Here is a 20,156-nt window from a genome sequence, read left to right as displayed (position 1 = left end):
AACTCACGATTGTCAGTTGACCGCCGACTACAACCAAACACACAAAGCGTAACTTCTACTGCAAGTGCGCGAGGGTGGGATGTGACGCAATGATTATCAATGATGGGGTCAAGGATTTGACATTACCTTCGCGTTGTATTTCACTCGGACCGGATGGTTCCGGAATTGATATGGCATGATTTGGTCTCACTTCGGTACGCACCTACGCGGTAATCCAATCTAGGTATTTTCTGTATGTATATATTCTATATTTTGTGTAGACAAATTTGTTGTTCTGTTCTAGTAGGAACCGTCGGAAATGTCTCGGCTCTCTCTTTGTTAAATTGCCCTCTAAATGCCAATATTGAGAGACGACATTACACCACATTTACAACATAACGAAAACACACTATCCCTACCGTTTCCTTTCAAATTTTATCTCATATGGGATATGGGGGTCAAGAGTAGGTTCCGGGAGTTCCAGATACATTACAGTAGGTTCATTTGTGTTGATGTAAGTAGAAATAAAATATAGTTTTCAAAAGTCCTCATATCTGTTCAGAAACTGGACAAAAGTTAAACAAGTACAAACCACAGACTGTCTGTGTCATGGCGAATACAGTCACTGGTTTATTTATGTCTGTAGGCCGTTGTTGTGAGTGTGGACGGTCGGAGCATATACAGCGTTAGCTTAGCCGATCGCCATTCAGAAAACACGCATTTTAAAAGGTTTTTCGCCTGCCGTCTGTCTGCAGACTTGTCAAAGCATTAATTCATGGTTTTTACTAACCGTTATCAGTGTGTTGTTACTTCGGCATCATTTTGAAACGTGTATTACAATGAAATCACGGTCAAATATGTTCATTTTGTTGTAGTTGCCAGCAATTCTCTCACTAGTTTAGCATACTCAGCCCGGTTGTTGGCCCGGAAAGAACCACGATTTTGGAGAGCCAGAAAACTGTGAAAAAGTACCCGCTAGCCGGAACTAAGCCTAGTGGAAACGCAACCAAAAACGTGCTGGGCACAGCACGGCACGCTTAAAAATGTAAGTGCGCCATAACACTGATGCCAGGTGCTTTGAGATGTTTTGCCACTGGGTTGAATATCATGATGAGGAGGGTCACTCACACCGGCACTCAACTTTCAGAATAGAAATGCATGAAGAATCTCCTCACACTTTTTTTTCTAGGGCACTCAAAGCATCTTTCCATCCACTTTGAAATGTTCCTGACTCGACCTGCTTTCGGCCCGAGTGCACCTTACTTATCTTTACAGGCAGATACAGCTAACATGCAGCAGGACACGCATGGCTTAAAAATCTCCTTTAACTTTAAGTTATTTTTTTTCTCACATTGAAGAACATGTGAGGACTTGGAGAAGAGAATAGAAGATAGTGTTAAAATAGAATATGCTGTTTGTTGTTGTTGACGACTGTCACACAGCACTGCTTGCAAAGGGAGATTTTCTTCTCTAAAAATCATGTCTGATGTCTTTATAGGCAAAGCCTTCTGTCTGAAGACAAATGATATGCAATAAGCTTTGAGAAAAAAGTCAGATAATATAAAGTAGGATAAAGAAAAAAAGTGAAGCAGCCTTTTATGCTTTTGTCATCAGTATTTTTGTATTCCAGCCTCCTGAAGCTGTGTACAAGGGGAAGAAAAATGGAGAGAATAAGCAGAGAGAAGCCTCTCCTCAGAAGGGATGCTGGTTTGCTTTTCTGCTGTAAATCAGCTTAATTGCAGACCTCTGCGTCACATTTTTCTCAGTAGCAGCCGTTCCCATTTTCTTCTCCCATCGACAGTTGCTGGACATAAAGTGCTGATAATGACCCCAGGTCTGCTAATGTGGGCACAGTGATGTGTGCTCGTTTAATCTCCTCTGCACCAGAGCAAGGCTGGACGCTAGACAACATATCTATCGCAGTTTCTAACCAATTATGCATCATTTTGAATGAGCTGCACACATGGTCCCCATCATCAGCTACACAATAGATTTCTGCAGTGTATTATCCTCAGCTGCAGTAGTGACTGACTGACTGAGCACATGTGTGTGTGGTTGACATGCAGCATGATGGCTAACAAAAAGAAAAATATGGTTGAGAGAGGCATGGCGGGGTCATTTCCAACCTCACAGGTACGATTAAAAAGCTAGAACGCATCTGCCTGCATCAGATGCACAAGGGGGTACTGTATATTGATGAAATTAAGGTCATAAAGTTGTGTGATTTGAGTAGATGCATGTTGGGAAATAGGACTGTGGCATATCTTGATAAGGTGATGGTCAATACAAAGCCTGTAAATTGATTAGGTATGCCACTAGGGCTGTGCAATTTTTGCTTCCAAAGATTATGAAAACGACATAATAACATAGGGTTCGATAATACTTTATTTTCAGATCAAGTCTGAAATGTTTCTTTTATTCAACATCAAACCAGGGCAAATATTTCAGACAAGACTCAAGGAAACAGACATTAAACATAACATCACAATCACTGAAGACAACATGTTCAAGACCCTCTAACGTACACTTGACCTAGGATTTAACTCTTTAATCAACATAAAATGGTTATTGTGATGCATTCCTTATGCAATGTTGCTATTGTCTGTGTGTGGGGATTCCAGTCAGTTGCTGCCTCCTTTGAACAGACTGGACAAGATGTTTCTCTGACATTATCAGGTTTCCTTTAAGCAATGTGTTTGATTCTGAAATATTCATTACAAGGGGATTTTGCTGTTCGCCATCGTCTTGTCGGTCAACTCTCCTTACTCTCATCACGTGATGAGTTAAATCTGACTCCTATGTGCTGCGACTCTGCTCTCGGCCTTACTATTGTAGTCAGTCATTAGAATCAGCTTTGAATACACACACTTAGTATTTTACATTGAAGTTTTTCTCATTCAATCGACATGCACGCTGATGAGTTAAAATGAACTTGGGTTTGATTTATTTCGAAAAAATGCAAAACGACATTGGGAAATCAATGTAATTGGTTTACTGTATGCCCAAACATATACTACTGCCATAAGCTTAATATTGTTTTTAATTGTCATGGTTTTCCTTTATGGGTTGTTTGGACAAATTGCTGCTTCAGGTTCAGTGACAGGATTCAGGTAGTTTGAAACACCGCTTATTGGTTTATAATATTATGAGGAAGGGTTTTACTGCCCTGGAAAGCTATCATCATATTGTATTCTTTTTTTATGACGGCGAGGTTAACCAGAGCGTTTAGAATACAAAGTAAACCACCTCCAGTGTGTGCTTCTGGCTCGATTTTAAAGCTTGATGACAAAAGTGATAATTCCTCTTTAATCGAAAGGAGGATGGGTTTTGTTGTTATGTGTGAGCCAGGCTATCTGTTTATGACAAAGGCACCAGGGTAAATCCTACCTCAGGACATGGCGCTGTAGTCGCATTGGTGTACTCCTCAGGCTGTGGAGATATCAGATCAACTGTATTGATCCCACAAGAGTCTTGCACTTCCTTTGACATGACACAAGATGCAAAAACTTTTATCATTTTCAAAATGAAAATCAGAGCTCCAAAAAAAAGGCCCATATGTTTGCGGTTTCTGCGATTTTCAGAAACCACTTTTTTCTGCAGTTAAAAGGCAGACACTGACTATATTCATCAAAGAAAGTTCTTACTCATATTCAAATCTAGGAATTTTTATTTAAGCTAGGGAATCCACAAGAACCTCAATAGAAGTTTGAATGAATTCACGGACATTCATTACAGCACTATTTTTTAAACCCTCCATGCCTGGAAAAACTAAATCCCCCCCCTAAGTTTATATACCAAGGTTCTTTTTTAAATAATGTCTCCAAACCGAGGTATAGTAAAGAGCGTTATTTTCGTAGGAAGAAAAGTGCCCACCGGGACCTATAAATTGACTTGACAAATTGGTGAAGTGTCTCTTTAAATCCCACCAGGGACTTGTTACATTAGTACAGCCTATAGCTATTTCTCACAGCCAACATTTGTACCCTTCTGACACAAGTGTCACTATTAATATTAATAAAGACTTCATTCTGTTTAGCAGTCCAGGTTCTTGCCATTGGTGTAGCTTACCAATTGTAATGTTATCAGTAAAACCTTGCTTCCTGCTTAATTAGTCAAAATGACTGCCTTGATTCTGCTCTGACAGCTAGGCATGATGGGTAATATGTGACGTTTCGCTCTCTCAAAAGTTGGGCCATTTTGTCCTCATGCGCCAATGAGCAGCTCTCATAGGAAAGAGGGAGACCCCGCCTCCGACGCTGTTATTCTTATTATTATAATATTATTATACATCCATGAGATGGACCGAATCACTCGTCGATATCTTGCCAATCCTTTTATGGAAAGCGCCCCCTGCAGGTATAACAATGTTGGTGACATCAAGTAACAACTAAGGATTCATATAATTCATAAATTGTCAAAGTATTGATTTGATGTTTTCAGGAAATTATGATTCACCTGTCGACTAAAGTGGACGTCATGGATCACTGGCTATATTTCAACTATAATTCATACTGGTACTGCTGCTGTTGTTCTTTAAAATACTTCATTTGCAATATCTTTTTGGGCCGTAAATCACTATACTTATGTTATTATAATATAATTTAAAGTTTGCACATCTTTATTTATAATCTTTTCCCAATGTACATGTCTTTAAACTTTAACGCATACTGTCCACCTGAGTGGACATATAAACATTTTTTTTTCTAAATTTAAAAAAACTAGATAAAAAGAAACTAAATTTAAAATCTTGTTTTTCATGCTCCAAGGGCAATAAAAACAATTGGTAAAAAAATCCAGACTGAGGTTTTCATAATTCATGCATGAAAGGGGTTTGGGTTTCTTAAAAAAGTACATGACTCCTCTCGCAGGTTGGTGGATTGGAATGAGGATGTTCATGATTTAGTTTTGTAATAAAGCTCCAAACAGATTGAGTCTGTCTGCAGTAAACAGGGAATACGTTAAATCACAGTTACACTTGACAGAATGTCTGAAGAATCCATTGTTCACACATCCCTCTGCAGAAGGTCTCTTTTCTCTTGCATCTTTCTGTGAGCTTGTTTGGTATTGCAAGAGATGTCTCTGGATAAATGTTTCTGCCATATAAAAGCAAAGTCAGATTTTACAACAGAAGACATGCCTCTAATTGCCTTTGTTAAGGTACCTTAGGAAAGGCATTTACAATCATCATGGGGTTGTGGATTTTGCTCTATGTGTTTGAGCGTGTGTGCGAGGGGTTACCTCAAGGTCTTCTTGCTGCTATCACACTGTCTGCATGTCGAATGCAGTGGGAAATGCATTCAGTCTAATTTGACAACTTTCCCTGAAATACTGAATCATAGATATTCATCTCCTTTTTTTTTCCTACAGCTCTAACTTTTCGTCCTTGATAAGGGTTTGATATTCAGTGACATCCCCGGGAGAGAACAGCCTATCACATGGCATTACTGTGGCAAGTCTATGCACAGAGTGCAGAAAGGAATGGGCACAGGTAAAAAGCGTATTTCTGTGACAGAAGAGAGAGGTTAGAAGATGAAGAAAGTACCTCTGTGTGCTTTATTTGTTTTATGTAGCAGATTTATCAGTGTGAGATTGGTTTGTGCTTCAGGCACAACACCACACAATGTTTGACATATCAGTCATTGACATGCTGGATGTGTAGCCAGAACGGCTCAGACATCATTCATCAGGGATATCAAGTCTTATTTGTTCAAAGCACAGGATTATATGGCAGAATAGGGAATCCGGTTTGTAACTTGAACCACATACAAATTGACTTAAGACGTGTCATCGAGTCTAAATTTGTGGCTCAATAAGTTTCTATCAAACAGCCCTACTGGTACATGTTCAGAGCCCAGCAGACATCAGGTAGAAATGTAATTTGTGAGGTGTGACACCATGGAAAACAGTTCTGCATCACTGCAGCAAGCAGAGAGGTTTCCCACCAAAGGGAAGGGAGAACAACCTGTTCACCTGCTGCTGAGCTGCTTTATCCATGTTAGCGACTGGCTCTTAAGATGGCAGTGTTGCTCTTTCAGTCGCTCCATCACTGCACAGTGAGAGCTATTAGGATGAATATTTAAGACTTTTTTTTTCTAATACCTGCGATACTAATCAGCATCTGTTTGACTTTTTCCTAGTGCAAATCTTGCTCATGCTTACACATGTAACTAAAATAATGACACAGGGTAAACATTTGACTTGCTAAATATTTTAGCATTTTGATGTTGGCTCTGAATGCTTTACTAAGAAACAGGGGTGTCTTGTTTGACATTTTAACATGGATAAACCAATGTGGTTAGACCCTCGTCCTAACAACATAATGTTCCTTATTTCTTATAGAATCTTAATTCAATAAAGTTTTGTCACTGTCATCAAAAGAACAACATATTTTTATTTAAGAAAATAACTGTTCATTTGCATATTGTTTTTAATCGAAAATAGACAGAATGCATGAAGATATCTGTATCTGCTGAATCTATGTCGGTCACCTTTAATATAAAGTCATTGGAAACATATTTTAATGATACATTTGAGAGTATACCTCTGGGGTCTGTGGGGACCTCAGTTGGTAGGATTAGAGTAAACATTCAACATCTGATGTGTCTTCCTGTGTCTCTGTATTAAACCAAAGTGTTACCCAAGGATATTCATTTATAGTTATGAATGTAGTATTTGTAAGCACTGCAATATCAAAACATAGCTGCTAGCCTGCTGCTAACACTACCTCGCTAACCATTTTTTATTGAACATTCAACATTGCAAATTAAATATGAAATAATATTAAAATATATAAATGATATATAATAAATAAACAAATAAATTAAATTATAAAAAATTAATTAAATAACACCCAATCAAAACAATAAATTAAATAGACTCAGGCTGGAAAACAGAGCTCTCTCTATCTCTATCTCTATCTCTATCTATCTCTATATATATATACAAATAAATAAATATGAGCACACATTGTCTCACAAGCAAAAAAAACTCAACAGGCCATATCCTTATGTAAACAAACACGCATGTAAACGGCATTTAATCGAGGTCAGAAAATGTTTCAAGTTCATTCTGATTTATCGTACGATAAGTACAGTTGCTTATCGCGACAGGCCTACACACACACACACACACACACACACACACACACAGGCATTCATTCTGTGTGTTTGTTGGCATCATGTGTGTGAGCTGCTTATACTTCTACGTGTGCTACTGTATGTGACAGCTCTTTGTTTTCTCATAAGCCGGCGTGACAGCTCTGACACATGTCTCCCTGAAAGCAGACATAACTTATGCAGCCAGGCAGCGCTGACGTCTAAATTACAGTGAACAACATTTAACAAGCTACTCATTTGCTGATTATATAGAAGGACCCTTCTGAAACCACGATTAGACTCTCAAATAAAAAGCATCTGTCTAGTGGAATAATAGGGTCTCTGAAATGAGGAGAGAGGGGGGTGAAAGAGGGAGGGGGAGAGTGATGATTAGAAAGTTAATGGAATTATTCAAGGCTTGGAAATATAGAAAAAAAATGTGTTGATACAGATTTATATTAGGTAATCAAATCAATTGAATATTTATGTTCATATGTCAAATGACATGTCAACTTTTTTATTTAGAGAGGAAATTCATTTTCAATAAATCAATAAACTGATAATAAATATAATTAATTTAAAACCCACAAATTAACCAAATTCGAATTCAATAACTACTATCCTCCCACAATTCTTCCAGTGTGTGTTGGTGTGATATCCAAGAGTGTGAGGCTGTAACTTTGTAAGAAGCACATAGTAAAATCTCAGTTTACTGCTGTTTTTTATCTGAGCGTCTCTCTGTTTGTTCCGTTAGATTGGTTTCACTCCTACACTCTCGCATGCTTTATTTCATGCTTCGAGTAGTAACAAGCCAGGTTTGCGCTGGTTCACATTGTTGTTGGCCTGGTGGACTGTGAGTAGGCGAAGTACAAATCACAGGCATGTTGTTAAGAGCTCTTTATGTGACTAAGTGCAAGATTTTTTCCGGTGTTTGGCAAGACCAAGTGAAGGGGCTCTGGTTAGCCCCGAAGCTAGCAATGAAACCAACGACTCAAACTTTAGGTGGGCTGACTTTGAAGGTGGACCATCTATTCACTTGTGACAAACCACTACTGAGTTTCTGCAGCTGAAGCGAGACCAACTCCCCCACCCCTAAATTGAACGATTGTTAACAGAACACTAGGGCTACAATTAATGATACACTATTATTTAAAGAACTTATGATCTATAAAAATGTGTGCGAGAGAGAACTTTGGGATGTTAGCCTTTGTACAAACTACAGCAAAGGGAAAACTCCAAATAGGGCCCCTTTAGGTCTCCAAGTGTCAAATTTTAAACATTTTGTCACATAAGTGAAAGAAAAGTCGAGCACAGCGAAATAACTGTTACTGATCAAAGAAGTTGCCCCAAATTTTGTAATCAACTAATTGATTAATTGTCTAATCATATCAGTTTAGTCGCTACTACTTACAATCATTTGCAGTCATTCTAGAGGCCACTTTATTGATTCGTGAACCCTAAAAACAATTACTATTATAAAAAATGATTTGCTACTGCTAAAACAGATTTCAGTGTAATGTCATGTTGCTTTATGGATCACTGAAGTGAATACCAACATGCCGACACAAATCATGTCATGTTGTTTGTGGTGTTGAGAGACGCAGGAAGCAGATTTAAGAGCGAGACAAATCTGCAGGCTCTGAGTGCAAGAGAAGAAAGATACCTATAATAAGCAAGCACGATATGATCAGCAAACAGTTTTTGGTCTTAGTTTTCTGTCTCTTCCACTTGTCTTGCTTTATGTCTTACACACACACATTCACAGGCTGTAGAATCTCATCTCTGAGCAGCTTTCCTCAGCAGCCCTGGAGAATGATTTCATTGGGATGACAAGTGTGCCTATCCCTCCATATTTCTGCCACCCGGGCCCCTAGCCTGGATCCAAAGGCAAGAGTCTGCAAGAATATAGGCTGTTTTCTTCTCAATTTTCTTTTCCTCAACCCTTATTTTATCTCTGTCTACCAAATCTGATTTAGCTGTGCTGAAAGTAGCATTTTCTCACAACATCACAACATCGCTAATGCTTACTTTCCTTCTCCTCTCAATCCCTCTTCATTCCTCTCCGTCCACTAAGCAGAAAATGGGTCCAGTTGCAGTTCAAGGCTATTGTCTGTGCGAGCTATCTATCTTGATAATTGACTTGTCGGGGTAAATGTGACCGTGATCGGTGTGAAGCTAATACATTCTGCCAATTTGACACGCTCATAATCTGCTGGGCTCGCGTCGGTTTTTCCAACCTGCAGCCATGGCGGCGGAGGCGAGAGGTTTGACGCGTTGGAGCACAGGATACACACAGTATAGGCCGAGTGCGTGGGTGGAGAGAAACACTCGGTCTAAATTAGGAACCGGGAGCTTTTGAGTGGGCATGGAGGAAGAGGAAATTGGTCTAAACATGCAAAGGCGCACATGATAGAAACATGCGCGTACAGATGGATATATCTGTCACAATGTGGATGTGTAAGCCAAACTGGAACGCACCCTAACATCACAACCAATTTGTTCTGTATGCTGCTGATTGCTCTTGCAGAAGTCAGTTGCAGTGAAATTGAATGACATGAATAGGAGGCATACTGTATATCCGGAGCACAAGTACTGATGTCTTAGACTAATTCCACCTGGCATGACATCCTTATTTGGCACCAGGAACAAATAACATCCTGGTATATTTATAAGACCATCCCAGGCTTTAAAGGTTCAGTTTTTAGATATTCAAATTTGTTGCTGTTTCCCCAGTGCAACGGAGGCAAATGGAATTGTGAGGTGGCCACAAAACAAAAATGTTCTTAATATTCTGCCAGTGGAAGGATTGAATAATTGCCAACAATTTGGATGCATTATAAGTTATTTCTCATTTTTCCACTGGTTCCAGCTTCTCAAATGTGAGCGTTTGCTGGGTTTTATGCTATGATTAAGTATTTTCTACAGCCGTTTAAAGGCCAAAGTACAACCAGAGTAAAGGTCAGTCATATTTCCCATGAGACGATCCTGAGCGCCCCTTCAAGATGATGTCGATGAAGACTGCAAGCTTTGATTGGTCATGGAGTCTCTCATGTCTCTGGGCAAGGCACACAAAGGTTTTTACAACTATAATGAAATATAATCGCCTAATCTGACTATCGTTACTGACAAAAAAAAAGCAGGAAGTCAAAACCTGGCATGAAAAATGAAATCATGTACATTCAAAATAACCTGGTAAAATAAATGTCTCGTTCAATAAATAATGTCCTGGTAACTCTGAATAACCTTCACTGTGGACAGATTTACAACTCTGTAAAAACAAGTGTGTAAACTTCTTAGGAAATAAATGCTGCTGTTGATTTTGAATGTATCATTACTTGATTATATAAGCAAGGAACATTTGATTATATTCACCTACATTGTGTGGTGGAGGTAACACATGCACAACATAGCCAAAAAAATCCTTGGATTGTTGAAGAGGTATTGTATAGATAACTCCTAATTTCAACTTCTCAAAAATATCTGTTTCTCATCCAATGCAGCACTGTGAGCAATGGGCAGAAATAGAAACGGGATGCCTGAGGAAAATAGTGTCACACTGTGCCAATTAGGACATAGAGACAAATAGAACACAATGCATCCAATTTAGATTTTTGCCACTGTTTCACATGCGTCAAATTGTGTTGGACTTTCTGGGACCTGCTAAAAATTGAAATATAAATATTCCTTCCAAAAAAACACAGACGTTCTTTTTGGCCAATTTTGATGCCAATGATTGAGATCAGGGCCCTGTGTCGAGTACTGTCTTACTAAAATGAGAGAAATAGTTCTTATTGGAGCTGGCCAAAAGCCCAATATTTGTACTCTACTAGGAAACAAAACAAAAGAACGTGCAGAACGCATTCGTTTTTGCTTGAAAATTTAATTAGAAATAATTGGAGACATTTCCTGTAGATTCAATACTTGTTTAACTGACTCGTTGCAGCTCCAGCAGCACAACATATTTGTTCTTTCAAAAGCAACCCCGTACCGAGATGGCATCAAAAATATGTAGACAAGCGGTTACACTGCAAAAACCAATATATTTGTTATTTGCCTGAACTAACCCTATCTTTATGAGGGGATTGTAGAACAGCAGTTTGAATACATTATAAGGCTATAAGCATGGAGGCTCTAATTACAAGTATAGAAAGAGAAAATCTCCACAAACATTCAGCCTGTGTGTATATATTGTCAGACATTCCCAGATGGAATGAGGATAGTCTGAGTCACTAACAGCATTTGCATAGTGCATCTTAAACTGTTGCCAGAAACGAGAACATGAAACCTCAAATGCATCTGAAAGCCTCGGCACAAACAAGCCCGACTCAAAGCAAGCAAATGACAGAGGTATTATCGCGCCCTTAGTGCTTGTATAAACAATAAAGTTGCACGTCTTAATGGCACAGCTGGAGAGACGGCGTTATCGCAGCGAGGAGTCACTGCGACACAAACAAACTCTGGCGCTGTTTTCAGGACCCGAGTGAGAAAAAAGAGGACTTTATAGAGTTGTAGCAGTCATTAACAGCAAGCCTGCTCTCTGCAATACTGCCTTATCTACGGCAAGGTGGAAGCATGGGGAGGGTAATTCTGCTCGAGGCTCATGTGCAAAGCCGAGATACAGAGTGAGAGGGAAGTGGAGGGAGAGAGGGAGAGATAGAGCTGGTTCATTTGCAGCTCGTCCCCTTAGACTGTGGAAAGGATTATACTTGCAGAGAGTGAGAGAGAGAGAGAGAGAGAGAGAGAGAAGAGAGAGAAGAGAGGGAGGGAGATGCACAGCTCTGTCTTAGCACACACTGAGTACCCATCTTCTACCCTGCACTCTCAACAGCTGCTCTCTCTCTCCTCCACACACACACACACACACACACACACACACACACACACACACACACACACACACACACACACACACACACACACACACACACACACACACACACACACACACACACACGTGCAGACACAAACACACCAGTGCCATGTAGAGTCTCGGGCCAAGAGGGGGGACACCAACCTGAACAGGACCACGAGCCAGGTACGTTCCTTTTCCGCTCACATCATGCAGCAGCAAATGTTTTGGGGTTGTCGCTGTGTAAGTGAGCCAGCCACTCACTCTCTCTGCAGAAGACTCTCGCGGGCTGCATGCACCAAGATTATCCGGCTTCTTTTTGCATAGCCCCGAGAGAACCAAAAAAGAAAGATAAGAGAGGAGCCAGAGAGGAGAGGAGGGGAGGGGTGGATGAGAGGACAGTGAAGACAAAAGCCAAACTCTTAGCAGTGTTTTCTCATGTAGGGCAGAGAAAAGTATGCAGCAAGCGGACAGCTAACCTGGGTCGACCTTCACGTGGAAAGTATTGCTTATACTACCTACCCCAGTACCTATCCAACTATAAGTGGGATAGGTACTGCCCACAAAGACCCACATCCCCTACCCCCAACTCTTAATATCTTCTCTCTCTCTAGAGGGCCGTAATAATAATCATATGCCGAACATGCTCAGGGGATTGGCAGCGATTGGTTGAAATGCAAATGGACATGCAAGAGTGATTAATGCTTCTTGTGAAATGCATGTGTCTGCTCTGTCCTCTGATGGTAACTCTTGCTCTAACTCCATGGCCCATAAAAACTCTTTAAACTCTTAAAAGGTCTATAATTGTCTCATAACCAATTTTATAGGTGTTCAAATTAATTCTCCACTGTTGTGTTAGCGGCTAATAATCAAGAGGATCCATGGAATTTCTCCAACTTGGTCTGAATTTCCATTCATTTTTCGTAAAATTTGACATGCAGAAACTAGGGATGCTCCAATCGCCAATTTTGGGGCCGATCGCCGGAATCAGTATCGACCGATACCGATCGCCGATCCGATCGAGTGGGCGGGACCTATGGGGTACTTCCATTAATTACTCCGGTAATGAGTGACCCGACGGAGGAATTAATATATTTATAACTAGTTTAGCTAGTTCCAGAGGTAGATAAAATAGCTAAGTGTGTTAGGTCTAACTCTTAGTGTGTGTGTTGCTCCGCTCAGCGGTCCGTCACAGCGGGTGGAGCTGCAGGATTTCTGCTTCACACACGTTGCATACCGCTATTTTACTGTCCTTTTCGGACACCTTAAAATACTGCCAGACTGGTGAAGCCATTTTGGCGAGCTTGTTTTGCCGCGCACAGAGAAAAGTGTCATGTATTTTACGTCATCATTTTACGTCATGCGTTAGAGAGCACCGTGAGTGAGTATCGGCCGATATATCGGAGCATCCCTAGTGATTATAGTCAAAATATATCGGTAGTATTATGGTCCACACTGTTAAGGTGGTGCTGATCCCAAAGAGGGCTGGAATTGTTCTTGTTTTTAGGGGAAGGTTACCCTGATCTTGTTGTTTACAGCTTGACCCAGAAGAGACACAGGACCGTAGCAAAGCCTGATTCATTGTCTGTGTGTTTCGGTTACTTTATAAACATATATTCTTTGTGCATAATATTGAATACATAAAATATTGATGTTGTCAGCAGGCATGGAAATGTGTGCAAGTCATCTTCCCTGCAAGCCCTGTGGTTATAGAATAATGGAGCATAACGGTGGAGGCAGGTTTGTTTTTGCACTGTATCTTACCCTTACTCCAGTTTGACTGAGAAATGGTGTGTTGGAAAACATTTTTTAATCTTCCTTATGCCTTTCTGTGTTGGTTCATAAAACATAACTGTGCTGCAATCTTTGAGATGTTGTTCTCAGGAGAGCATTGTTGTTGGAAACGCTACTAAGTCGCAGTCTAAACAAACACCCCCTCCGCTCAATGCATTCACGAGACAAAATCAACCAGAGCTACTACCAGAAGAGATTGAAAAATACTTAATAGAAAAATAACCTGTGGGCAATCAAACTTTTCCTATCAGGCAGCACATATCTGTTACACTATTCCCCAAGAACTGAGGAACATAACATCTCTCAATTCCTAATAGTTAAATGTACGCTTTTAACTCGATGAATCCCCGAATCGTCAAATATATAAATATTTGTAATTCAATTCAAAACCTTTATTTATCCAGGTAAAATCCAATTGAGATCTCTTTTTCAAGGGAGACCTGTAAATGCTATTTCTATGCAATATGACCATTTTTGAGGACATTTAAGAGCACACATCTCTGGTTAAGACAATAAAGTGTTGCTTTTGCATGATTCTTAGTGGAGAAATAACTTCACTAATTGATCTTCAAAATCCCGTGAATATTAGTCGACCAAGACTTTCTTGAGTCCAGGACAGAACTGCGAAAAGGCTTTTTGTCCGTCTATTTTTAGGGGATGGAGGGTTTACTCGAATAGATAACATGTACGCCTTCCCGTGTATGTTGTCCTCCGTGATGGATCTACTGTACGTGTCTAATATGACCTCCACAACCCTCCCATTACCATATCACTTTCCTCAAGGGTGTGAAACATCACCGCACTGTGGAGGTTTCAACCAGACATGCATGAACTCACTCAGGGTTATCTCCAAGGTCAAAAGCTCCTGTACAGTACGCTCAGCTAAGACTAGTAAGGCTTTTTTACCTCCGTCTTATTGTGTTTAGACTAGAGCAGTGTTTACGGGCTGGTCAATGTGTCCAGGAAGATTTCAATGTCCCAGACAAATGGAAGAAGTTCCGGTAACATATGATCTGTTAAATTGAGCTTGAAAACAATTGATAGGGCATGCTTAGGGATGGGAATTTGAAAGCAAATGTATATTCAAATATTCGATCCCCCCAAAAACGGTTAACCGGTTAACCGAAATGTACATATCCTATAAAAACAACAAAGAAAAACATTTAAGAAATAAATAAATACATGTTCAAATAAGCATAGAAACCAAGTCAAATGTATTGAACTGGTGATCACAGTTTGACAGCTATAGGCCTACAGCTTTCATGTGCGATTCACAATCAGGCCAGCTGTAGAGAAGACCCTCTCAGCTGGAACGGAGGTTGCGGGTATAGCAAGGTATAGTATGTATATAAGTTTAATTTGGCATAGTTTGACCTCTACACCGCACTCACTAACCTGGTCGAAATATTCCCACACATTACTCCTTTTTGACGCCATGTCTGTTGTGTAGGACTCTTCTTAGAGTGTAAATAATTACCGGACTATGACTGGTTGAATACCGGCAAAACTAAATCTCTCCTGTCAAAATGTCTATGTACTTTGCCGCCACACACGGTTGCCAAGCAGCGCTTATTGTTGTTTAGGCTGGCCACTCATGTGTCGCGAGTGTTGACAGGGGGCGGGGGAGCATGCTCATGAACTGTTAGCGCCTGAACCTCGCAACGGCTGTGGAGCGCGTTTGCGCCGCATTTGGGCATAAGATGAGGTTTGAGTACCTGCGGGATCTGCGTGTAGGGAGGGGCAGCAGCCATATCATTAGCTGGAACTAGCTAGATCTGTCCCACTGTGAGGGACCGGTCAGCGGAGCCAAACACACCTTTAGACGTCACCTAACACATTTAGCTATGGCACTGTCGTATACATTGAATTATTCAATTTGATAATATNNNNCCACATCGTCACCCGCGTCATTGCTGCCATTTGCTTTGCCAACACAGTCTTTTCCGACGTGTTTCGACGCCAGCGTCCGGTACATCCTTCGCAGGACAGTGCACCCAGCAGGCCTGCGCCTCAGCAGACCCCCCCCGCACGGCAAGAGTTTCGTTAGCCGAAACTTAAAAAATGTTTCCGCGCTCAAAATGTCGCTTATCTGTCTTAGGTTCTTGACACGTCAGCAGAGTCATCTCATTAGCTACGAACTACGTTGACTCTGACCGATACTGAACCATAACAACGCGAGTGAAACAGCTCCTAATCGGACAGCCGACTGAGCAGAGGATCAGCACGAGAGATCAGAGATAGAAAAAAAGGGAGAAAAAGAGCCCTGCCTCTCCCCACCTCTGCTGCTAAATCCACCGCGGAGAATAAACAGAAGGGCAACCATGGAAACCATGCTGGGAAGTCTTCTTCGCTGCTTTTGGTGTAGCGGAAGTACAGCGCCACTTACAGGCCCGGCATATGTACTACAGCATCTCCAGCAGGTCGAGCGGTCTTGTGTGGAAGGACACGTTTCTGGTGCCTATTGCGCGTGGACGGAATACTTTTTTGATAACAATTTCGGTTCGTTTGCATTACCGTTCTCGTGTGGCTCCAGCCTAAATCAGTGTCGCTGCAGGTTTCTCACACCATCGCCCAGGCTGGAGGTGGCAGGAACAATCACAGCCACATGATACAGTCATGACTCCCCCGCTGCTAAATTAAGTGCAACTCCATCTTCCTCTGCCCCCCCGGAGTGATGTTAAGTGAGGCTTCACATGGAAATTCTATAATTGAACCTCTCTCAGGCCTCGTTTTTCTGAGGCCTACATCTCGTATGGAGAGGAGAAAACTTCATAGATATTTATTCTCCTTACACAGGTTCACACTTAATTGTGTATTTCATTGTCTTACCATTTAAATCCATAGTCAGAAGCAAGAGAAGGTGCATTGTCATGTTACAGCAACAGCATTAGAAAAAATTGGTTGAAAGAAAAAAAACAGGAGGTAAAAGAGAATAAAGAAAAAATGCAAAGAAGTGTGAAAGAAATGTTAATGCTCTAAAGGTATTTTCTGAATATTTTTAAGTATAGCATATTAACGTGGTTATAGCACTGTTTATAAAGATGGCGTACCATATTTCCAGGTGGTGCAATTATTGTGTTTCAATTTGACATCCATGTCAACATTGCTCTGTCTGTTTTCTACAGCACACTCAGAAATACTGTAATTATAGAAGCGACCCTTTTACATAGGGTTTTCATTATGTTCATTCATTAAGACTTAATTGCCCGCTACATTTTCTTTATGAATGTATTTTAATTTATTGTGACATCACACTTTACAACCATTTTTTTTCCATCACGATATAGTGATGTTGTTGTTGCTGTTTATTACTACATTTTGTCTAGTCATCACAAAAGCTTATTCAGGTAGTTAGTTTCGTAACGGACGTAATGTAACAGTTGTAACGGTTGTAGCTTTTCTCAGACGTGGAGGGATACTGACTTGTTGTGAAAAGTAACTGCAATTCTACCCGTGATATACGCTCATTATATCACGGCTAAGAACCAATCAGATTGCTTGATTTGACTTGTCCGTTTTATAATGTAGCATTAATAATGGTTAACATTATAAATTAATATTTCATTGTTTACTAATGTTTATAATCAAGTTGTCTTTTATCATGAGATTGTAGTGTGTGAATAAAAACATTGCCCCTACCTGCTTTCATAAATAATAAGTATGGTGTGTGTCTACTTTATACACTCTTGGGAGTAGAGCAACAACACCATCAAAATCTGTATTTTGCAATTGTTGTTATAAATAGTTCATCTCACAACAAGACAGAAATAGTTCTACCTGCACAAAAATACACTTCTAAGAAAACTGTGGAATTTTAGAGACATTGAAGGGTTTATAATTACATATCTAAAGCTTATTTGATCATTATTGACATTATTTATAGAAATGTTGATGTTTCTAGTTGCCGATTCGATTTTCAATATTAAGCCGGGAGTCCATCATTTTTAAGCTCATTATGCTGGTTACGCTTTTCTTGATTTAACCACTGACAAAAGAGAGAGGTTAAATCATAGATGACAGGGTGTATCAGAGAGGGACGGGAGGGGGGACGGGGGACGGGTGACACTAAAATAGACTTGTTCCAGGGCAGTGGCAGAGCAGTGCAGAGGTTGTTTTATTGAATGTCCATAGAGCAGCTTGACAGCTGTTCATTGAGCCGCTCACTGTCTGGGTGTAAACACTGGAGTCAGGAGGGAGAGCAGAGGCAACCTTCCTCCAGATGAAAGGGAGATTGGCCTTGTTTAGTGAGGGCAATGCTTCGTGGGAGTTCCAACAGATACGCTATTCTGCTGCAATGCCTTTCAAACCCGGGGCGAGGAAACCACTGAGGGTCTCTGTAGCAACTGTTGTAACGCAATCAATTCTGGATTATGCTGTACTCTTGCAGGTCAAAACGAGGTCACACCAACTAGTGTATGCAGGTATTATTGTTTCATAAGTTCAGCCATCTTGCCATAAGTCAAACGGATAAAACACATTCCCCTCAAGCAGGTGTTGCAAAAGGTCCTGTGTCCATATTGCGCCTTTTTCAGAGCTCCTCAAGAAAAAATTAAGCAGAATCTTTATTTCTGACTGCCCTTTTTTCATGGCTGCTCCAAGCTTGAAGTTGAAAATACATGAACTTTATAAAAAAGCACAAGTGACGTCACCATATAAATAGTAGAAGCTTGTTTTTGGTAGCGTGTTTCAAACATAATTATAACTAACACCAAGAGCTAATTTGAGCAGAAGGGCAAATGGATAATGGATGGTCAATGTGAGAGTTGTACTTTTATATCCGTACCTGAATGTCTCACTCATCCATTCAAAGTGTGCCCAAAGCATCTTTTAATTGGTTGGAATGGTGAACAAACAATATCAAAAAAATATATGCAGTAGTACATACAGATCGAATGGGGAAATGCTAGATTTTCATACAACAGTGGTAAGACGTTAGAGAGATCGTTTTCATAGAGACAATAAGAAAGCGCTCCCCAGAGCCCTCTCAGCCCTTTTCTTCCTAATGAAGGTGCTATGTGGACACAGGCCTCAAACTCTTTATTGATCTGCAATGATTTTACTCTGCTGAGTCTATGCAACCTTATTAAATCCCAGTCAGGTATCCTGGGAGACGCATCTGGATCAGACTACCTGCTGTTAATTGGTGCATACACTTCAAAAGGAGGCTTTGCAATATGAAGGAAAAATATAAAAGCCAAAGTTAAATTAAATCTGCAAAGAAAAAGGGCCAAACTTGCAAGAAAGAAAACCTATGTTCCTATGATATATAGAATTGGTACTCGAAAAAATAAAAGAGAGATGAATTCAACAAAATGTACATTTCCACAGTTATAAATCAATCAATACAACATCAAAGCCTCTTGCACTCTACCTCAAGAGGTTCTCTGTGAGCATATACTCCTTTTTTAATCTAACTAATTTTAAATAAGTGTACAGTGCAGTATCTTTTCAATCGTTGTTTAGCTATTGAAGGTGATTGAGTTATGTAAAATCTGCCAGTAGCTCAAGTACTAATTAGCAAATGGTAAATGGATTGCATTTAACTATGCTTTTCTTGTCTTTGTAAACCCTTTGGGAGCTTTTAGATATACAAATCAGATTTGGGGGCATACTGTAGGACAGTGGTTCTCAACCTGTGGTACGTGTACCACTGGTGGTACGCCAGCTCCCGCTAGTGGTACGTGGAGGAATCTGACATATAACAAAAATTTAAAAAGATTTTTAAAATTTTTTTTATTTTTTTTTATTCAAAGGTGGGGTAGGTAATTTTGTAGAAACCAGCTCGAGTGAGCTAGAATTTGAAAATACACAACCGGAAAAAATATGCCACTTCCTTACAGAGCCTTCCACAGATGACATTTTTTTATGGATTTTTTGTCAAAACACTTCAGATATTCATTGCTATCGGGATGTTAAGAGCATTCCATGGAATATAACAAAAAGTGTATCTCGAGCCGGTTTCTCAAATGTACCTACCCCACCTTTAACCTTTACACATAACACAGACATATAAAATACAGGAAACACAACTAAGTAAACAAAAAGACGAAAAGCAGTCACTACATTGTGCACATTTGGGACATTAAGGTACACTATTATTACTGCAAGAGCAGCTGATGGTAAGGACCTCAAACAACTTCAATTTAAAACAGGCTATAGGGACAAGTGCCATCAGTTTAAGGCTTGATTGAATAACATCAATTACAAAATAAATCATACTATCAAAAATACTACAACGAATGAAAATAACCTTGAGATAATTGAAACTGTGGTTTCAATTAGTTCTAATAGGCTATTGCTGTTTTTAGATTTAGAAACAAAAACATTTATTTTTTTTATTTCTGGCGTTGCTAATTACGACCTTGTTACTGTTAATGTTAAAATCAATGTTTTAATGGGGAAATGTAGTTTAAACATGCCGTCAGTTTTAATGCTCTTTT

General features: G+C 40.0%; 1 protein-coding gene and 1 long non-coding RNA gene across 2 annotated transcripts in view; one reads left to right on the top strand and one right to left on the bottom strand.

Moving 5' to 3' along the window:
• Positions 1–20,156, bottom strand: part of tom1 (target of myb1 membrane trafficking protein) — a 154,909-nt gene that overhangs the window by 63,980 nt on the left and 70,773 nt on the right.
• The window catches only part of LOC104964719 (uncharacterized), a 6,316-nt gene continuing 1,159 nt past the window's right edge, over positions 15,000–20,156 (top strand). Inside the window, exons 1-2 of the long non-coding RNA XR_800456.1 lie at positions 15,000–15,357; positions 16,292–16,298. This is a non-coding gene — a long non-coding RNA (uncharacterized lncRNA). The remainder of the gene's footprint in view (positions 15,358–16,291; positions 16,299–20,156) is intronic.

Source organism: Notothenia coriiceps, unplaced genomic scaffold, assembly GCF_000735185.1.
Source record: "Notothenia coriiceps isolate Sejong01 unplaced genomic scaffold, NC01 NC01_scaffold00037244, whole genome shotgun sequence".
In the NCBI taxonomy this organism is placed as follows: Eukaryota; Metazoa; Chordata; class Actinopteri; order Perciformes; family Nototheniidae; genus Notothenia; species Notothenia coriiceps.
This window is presented reverse-complemented; position numbering and strand designations above follow the sequence as displayed.